Consider the following 6,757-nt stretch of genomic DNA (forward strand, 5'->3'; position numbering starts at 1 on the left):
TTATGAAATAATATAACATTCCCCCACTAGATTAAAAAATCACTTTTTGTAACACTTACTTAATCAATCAAACATTATATTAAAATATAATTTCCCCCCACTTGATTAAATAATCACTCTCTATAGAAACCTTTGCATTGGTGCATAGAGTAAAATGTCTTTCGACTTGAATTTTACCTTAGTGTAATTACCACAAAGTTTGTTAAAATTTTGGTTGTCGAAGCATTGAACCACTATCCATTGATAACAAACCGGTGATAACACACACATATTTGTTGTGTTCACTTGAGACCTCAATGTCTCGCTTTTGCACCGTTAATGGCCATGTGCACATTCCATTCATAGACTTTTCTTGAGAATGACTCCCAATTCTCATGAGGGGCGGCACCACCCCTAGGTCTATATAGGTAGAACTCTTACATTATTTGTTACCCTAAAATACTTGTCTTTTCAAGACTGAGTTCTATTAAAAAACCTTTCGTTTTAACCCTCATTTTGGTAACACACTAGTACTCATATCTCAGATGGAACAAAATTTTGTACTACTACTATTCACTTGATTGACTTGTTATTACGTATTGAACCTAATACTTGTTTGGTGACTAGTATTAAGATAGGTTACCATCAACCGTGAATCTCTTTAGGGAGTCTAATTCCCACCCCTTGAGATGTAGAAATGATTCCATTTGAATCATTTCTTTTCTCATGTATGCATAATTTAAACACTCTCTTTATTTTATTCAAACTTTGTTGCTAGCCATAGTTTGATTAAAATAGTTACCTCTTTAAAATAGTAATTTTGACCATAGTCAACACCCCCATTATTTTAAAGTTTAATATCCAAGATAAACATTTGAATATTAATTCTAGAAACCTATTTTGTTTCTAGAATTCTCATTTATGTTTTAAATTCTCATTCTAGAAAACTTTTAGAGTTTCTTCTTAAAAATTATAGTGATCATGAAAGAATTCGGTGTCCATGTGTCAAACTAATGGTTTAAAAGAGAATATTGGCATGATAAAAAATCATGTTCTAGGATTAAAAGGGAATACATCATAATTTTAGCATTTAAGGAATATCACACACCAAATTCAATTATTTAGTATTATTTGCTATGATTTGCATGTTCTGGAATTTTCTATGTGTTATTTACAAGTTTTTAAATTTTGGGATATGTTAAAATGCGTTGTTATGTTGCATTTTGCTAGACTTCAGAAAATTTAATAATTAAACTTCTATTATGTTGGATGTTCTAGAAAAAAGAACTAGGAGTGGAAGATGTAGAGAGATACATGTTTCCCAAAAATTTAGCACAATGACATGACACAAACATAAGGCACGTGTAAGACACACGACAAGATATTTATAGAGGACTGGTCGACTCATGACCAGACAGGAGAAGAAAACATACTATCAGGTAAATTCAGAATTTATGGGGAGCAACTGGAAAAGAAGTTGACAAAGGACATGCGACCAGAGCTACTCGCTTAAATGCAGTTAAAGCTCAAAGTTATTTTAATATACAAATATTTGTGAGATATCTGTTATTTCAAATATAAAGTGTATTATTTACCCATTATTTTAGGTTTACTTGTTGCACAAGTTACGCAAGGCCCATGGCCCATCTATGTACATTCCTGAGTCTATAAATAGAGGACTCAAGAATTCATTTGTTTTTACGCTGTAATTCTTTACTTTCAGAGAATTCAAAGAATCTAGTGCTATTATCTGCGTTTTCGTATCCTCTTTCTTAGCTTGTGAAACTTGGTTGACTTTAGTCATCTGATCGCAAGTTTTGAGAATTTACATAAATCTGAATATAAAGTGGACGTAGGTCATTGCTGATCAGCAAGGCCAAACCACTATAAATCTGTGTGTCATTTGTTATTCTTAAGTTCAGTTCTTATTTTATATCGTAATTTTGACTCAGTGTCGTTGGCCAAATCTCTGGTCAACAATATGAATTTGGATAAGATCGCGAGAAAAAAAGAAGGTTCTTGTCACAAATCTAGACAGACAAATTAAAGAAAGAAATTTAACTGTTTTAAAGTAAAGTAGGAAAGAATTGTAAGTGTTGTTATAAATTACAGATTCAATCCATCATTGGTTTGTTTCACTGAATGAACTAAAAGACAAAGTTAGTAGTGGTCAAATCGTTGCTAAGGGCCGGGATGACATCTTTGTTAGGGTTTTATGCCCTAATTAATACCCAATTTCTTTGTAATCTCATTTATTATCAATAAAAGAATAGAAATCATTTTTTGACTTGGTCAATCACATTGCTCACATGTTTTATTTTCATGATTATTTGTTTAATATAAACTTCTATTAAATCCCGAGCATATAACTAATCGTATTTATAGTGACGTAATCACAGTGGAATATAAAGATGATTATATATTCAAAATAAGTTAGTCCCAAGATTAATCAGTGCATAGGATTTACACTGACTTGCCAATCTACGATATCATCTACTTACACATTATGGTGTTATGTTCTTTCCAGAACATTAGCAAAGTAGATAAGATCAGATGTATTTGTTACATCGGACAGGACTGATATTGATAGTTGATAGGATAAGTAAACATGTCGTTATTATCTATTCTAATTATATCATATAGTTGACCATAGGTCAATTCAATCTCAATTCTGAGTGGTTAGTATTCGAACTGGTTGTATTATTTGAGTTCTTTGACTTGTTCGTTACCAGCTTACCCTATGGACTAGCCCATACTTACATCTTGGGAACTCGGTAGTATAATTGAGTGAGAGTGTTAATCATAGATATGAACATCTACAGCTTCTGATGAAGAAGTGAAACAATGGTTTCCTTTTAGTTTGGTTCAAGGTGTTAAATGATAGAGATCTCATTTCTGTAATTAATATTAGTTTACTAAAATATCATTTACAATGAACTAAGTGTGTTAAGGATAAAATACAAAGAGGGGTAAAATGATATTTTAGTCCCATCTCATTGTAGTCCGTCTATAGAGGATTGAGTGACAATTATGATTGTAACAATGGATAATTAATAGCGTATCTATATTTGTTATAGAGCATTCTATGAATTTAAGAGTACAATTTCCGAGTTTTTAGTGGAGTCACGAGGAATTAATAAGTTAGTAAATTTATTTATTAGATTTATGATAACTTATTGGAACTTGATTTCATAGACCCATGGTCCCCAATGTACATTGGATAAAATCATCTAGATAGTCTCAATTAATTGATTTAATTATTAATTAGAATTATCAAAGTTGACTATGTCAATTTTGGATAGTTTCACAGAGTTATATAATTTTGAGAAGAAAAGAGAAATTAGGCAGATTTATTAATTAAGATGAATTGGTATCTAAATTAATAAATAATTTTAAATCAAGGTTCAAATTATAAATAATTAATTTGATAAACGATTTAAATAATTAAATCAATAGAAAATAATGCAGACCTTAATTTTAAGTCCAATGAACTTATAATCAAATGAGAAATTTCACGGGCCTAAAACCATGATAATTTAGACCTAGGGCTGTTAATTGACTATTATTTTATTGAGTTTTTAATTAAATTAGATGACCTAATTGAGTCTATAAAAGGAGTGCTAAGTGAGAGATGAAATCAGAAGTTCATAACTTGAAACACAAGTTTTCTGATAGGTTTAAGATTTTCTCTAAACATAAGTCATTTTCTAAGCCTTATTGTTCTTCTTGCTTCTTCTCTCTGTATCTATCTCATTTTCTGAGAATTTCCCACCCTAGTCTAGGTGATTCGAAGGATACTTTGGAAGGCTGTAAAGAAAATTGAAGATCAGTTTAGTTTCTTGGTAATACTCTGCGATAGAAAGGATACAAGGGTTATAGAAACTGAAGGAATGACTCATTCATTCCACTGCATACAATGTAAGGATTCTTATCATTATTTCTTTGAATTCAATTTTAGGAACATGTTCTAGGTTATCTCATATTAATTTGTTTAATATTAAATCTACATAAAAATAAATAAAGATCATGTATAAGTTTCCCAACAACTGGCCTCAGAGCCTTTGATAATCTTTATTTTCATGCATGAACATGTTAAAAATTGGATTACTTGATGTGTTTTAATAATTTGATAGATTTTCATGTTTTTATGAATCATATTGATTTTATGTGATTATTAGCAATTTTTTAGGTTATTTTGTTGTGTTTTCTATGCCATTAATTTTTATATATGCTTTATTTTGTGTAAAACATGTTAAAAATTAATTAGAAAATGATTTTGGTTTGAAAAATTGCACAAATTTTATTTTTTGGAAAGTTTTATCCTGGCTATCATTGCATGCGCGCACCAGCCACCTGCGCGCGCGATGAACAGTTTCATCCGATTTTTTTTTTAATTTTTTTTGAAAATTAAAGAAAATTAAAAATGTGAAAATTTATTTTATATAATCAAAACAAAAAATACCAGATTTGTTTTATCATTTAAAATTGTTTTTTTAAATAAGATATTTTGTTGGTTGAGATTTAAATAATTAGATATTTTTACAAAGATTCAAATTCAAATTTAAAAATAGATTAACAACTTAATTTAAATTTTTTTAAAATATTAAAATATTAGAATTAAGATATCAGATATTTAAGATATTTTCTTTTAAATACTTGATATTTTTTATTAAATTTGTATTTGAAAATAGAAATATCTTTTTACTCTATAGTTTTTAATATTTAAATTATTTAAAATTTTAATATTGTTAGTTAGATATTATAGATATTTGAATTTGATTAATTATTTTGAGATATTTTAGGGTTGATATAACTATTAATATTTTTTTTAAGTGGTTGAAATATTAGCTAATAGTTGTAACAACACAAGATATTTTTTGAAAACAGTTAAGATATTGTTTTTAAAATTTAAAATTGGTTAAATTTTGAAAAATATCATTTTTTTTAACCAATTAATAATTTTTTTTTTATAAATGAGATTTAAATTAACTTTGGTTAATTGTTGATAAATCCTATTTAAATTAAATTAATATTTTTCAAATTAACCTAAACTAAGTTGATTGTTGATAAATGAAATTTAAATTAACTATTGTTAATTGTTGATAAATTTCATTTAAATTGACTTATTTTTGTAAAAATTTAATTAATTTGAATTTTTTTTGGATAAATTCTAGATAATTAATTGTGGTATTTTTGCAAATGAAATAAATTGTGGCATTTTTTCATAAATTCATAGAATTACTCATATAGTAACATGATTAGGCCCATCCAATTATATCATGTCTGTTTGCACTATATGTGGTATTTTTGCAATTGGGCTTAGATGCATATAGTGACCTATATGTTTGTTAGATATATAGTTTTTGCCAAATAAAATATTCATAAAATGATAGGTTTTATTTGGGCCCATTAGAAAATGTAAAGTTTAAATTCCTCTGTGTGGGTGATCCCACTTGTGAAGGCCCATTTGCTTTGCATGACTATACTGGGCCTAATCAATTTATAACAATTAATAAAACGAATGTTTAAATTCCTGTCTTTTGGACCTTGTATGGAAGTATGGGGGACTTAGTAGTGGGAACGACATACTGGACTCATCCCTCCTCCATAGAAGCCCAATTGTTAAGACCCATTTACCCGAGTTGGACTTAATTGTATATGTTCATTATATTAGTTAAACCTAAATATTGATTAGCAATAAATTAATTGAATTTATTTCAATGTGACACTTTAGAATTAATAGGAAATTATAGGACTTTGGTTTTAAAAATTTAATCTTTTCAATTTTTTGGAAAACCATAGTCATTAATTTTCTAAAAATAAATAATAAAAATACTATTTTTAATTTTATAATGAGCTTATTTTAAGAATTATATTCGATCTCCATCGTTGGTTTAACAAAGTCCATAGCTTAATGGGACCTCGAGACGCTTTGATATTGAAGGTGTTCATTAGTTATTTTGACAATGTTAGATTTCGAAAGATAGATAATTATAGGTCAAATTCTACTAGACTCACCCCTACGGTGACTACTAGGACTAAATCTATGATTATCGAAACCGTGGGTCTAGCTCATAAAATAAGAGATTTTGTTTTCTTATTTTGATCGAATAATAGGTTGTTAATAATTGTGTCCATTATTAAACGAGTTTACAACTCTATTTAACTAGTGGTATTTTTGACTCTCGCCAAACGGGACAAGGATATCATAGATTTGTTAAAAACCTAAAGAAATAGAGATATGATTATTTTGGTATTTTTTCTCATATCTTACATATTATTGTATATGTGGTGCTATTTCTTGAAAATTTGTGTGAATAGAAGTTTTATTGTGCAAATGTGATTGGTTTCTATTTTATTGATAATTTGTAGTTTTAAGTTAAGTAGTGTCTATGTCTACTCCAATCCTTTCTCAACTTTCGATGGAGAAACTCACTGGAGTAAACTTCCTTAATTGGAAACAGAACATCAACATAGAGTTGATTGGTGACAACTTCGAGTTCATCATGATTGAGGAATCCCCAGAACAAGCACTATGTCTGCACGTTCGTGATGGCACCATAAATGCTTGGATAGCATCGTCTCCGCACATACGTGATGACACCATGGATGCTTGAATTGGCACCGTGTCCGCACATTCGTGATCAACTCAACTATGGTTTGACGCAGCTCATGAACGGGCTTCAGATTTTTGAACCTATCATGGGTGGACCTAGTAAATGAGGAGAAAATAAGACTACTGCTGTTGCTGCTGATTCAGCTAAGGTTGGAGCTAACC

Source organism: Humulus lupulus, chromosome 6 (genome assembly GCF_963169125.1).
Source record: "Humulus lupulus chromosome 6, drHumLupu1.1, whole genome shotgun sequence".
Lineage (NCBI taxonomy): Eukaryota > Viridiplantae > Streptophyta > Magnoliopsida > Rosales > Cannabaceae > Humulus > Humulus lupulus.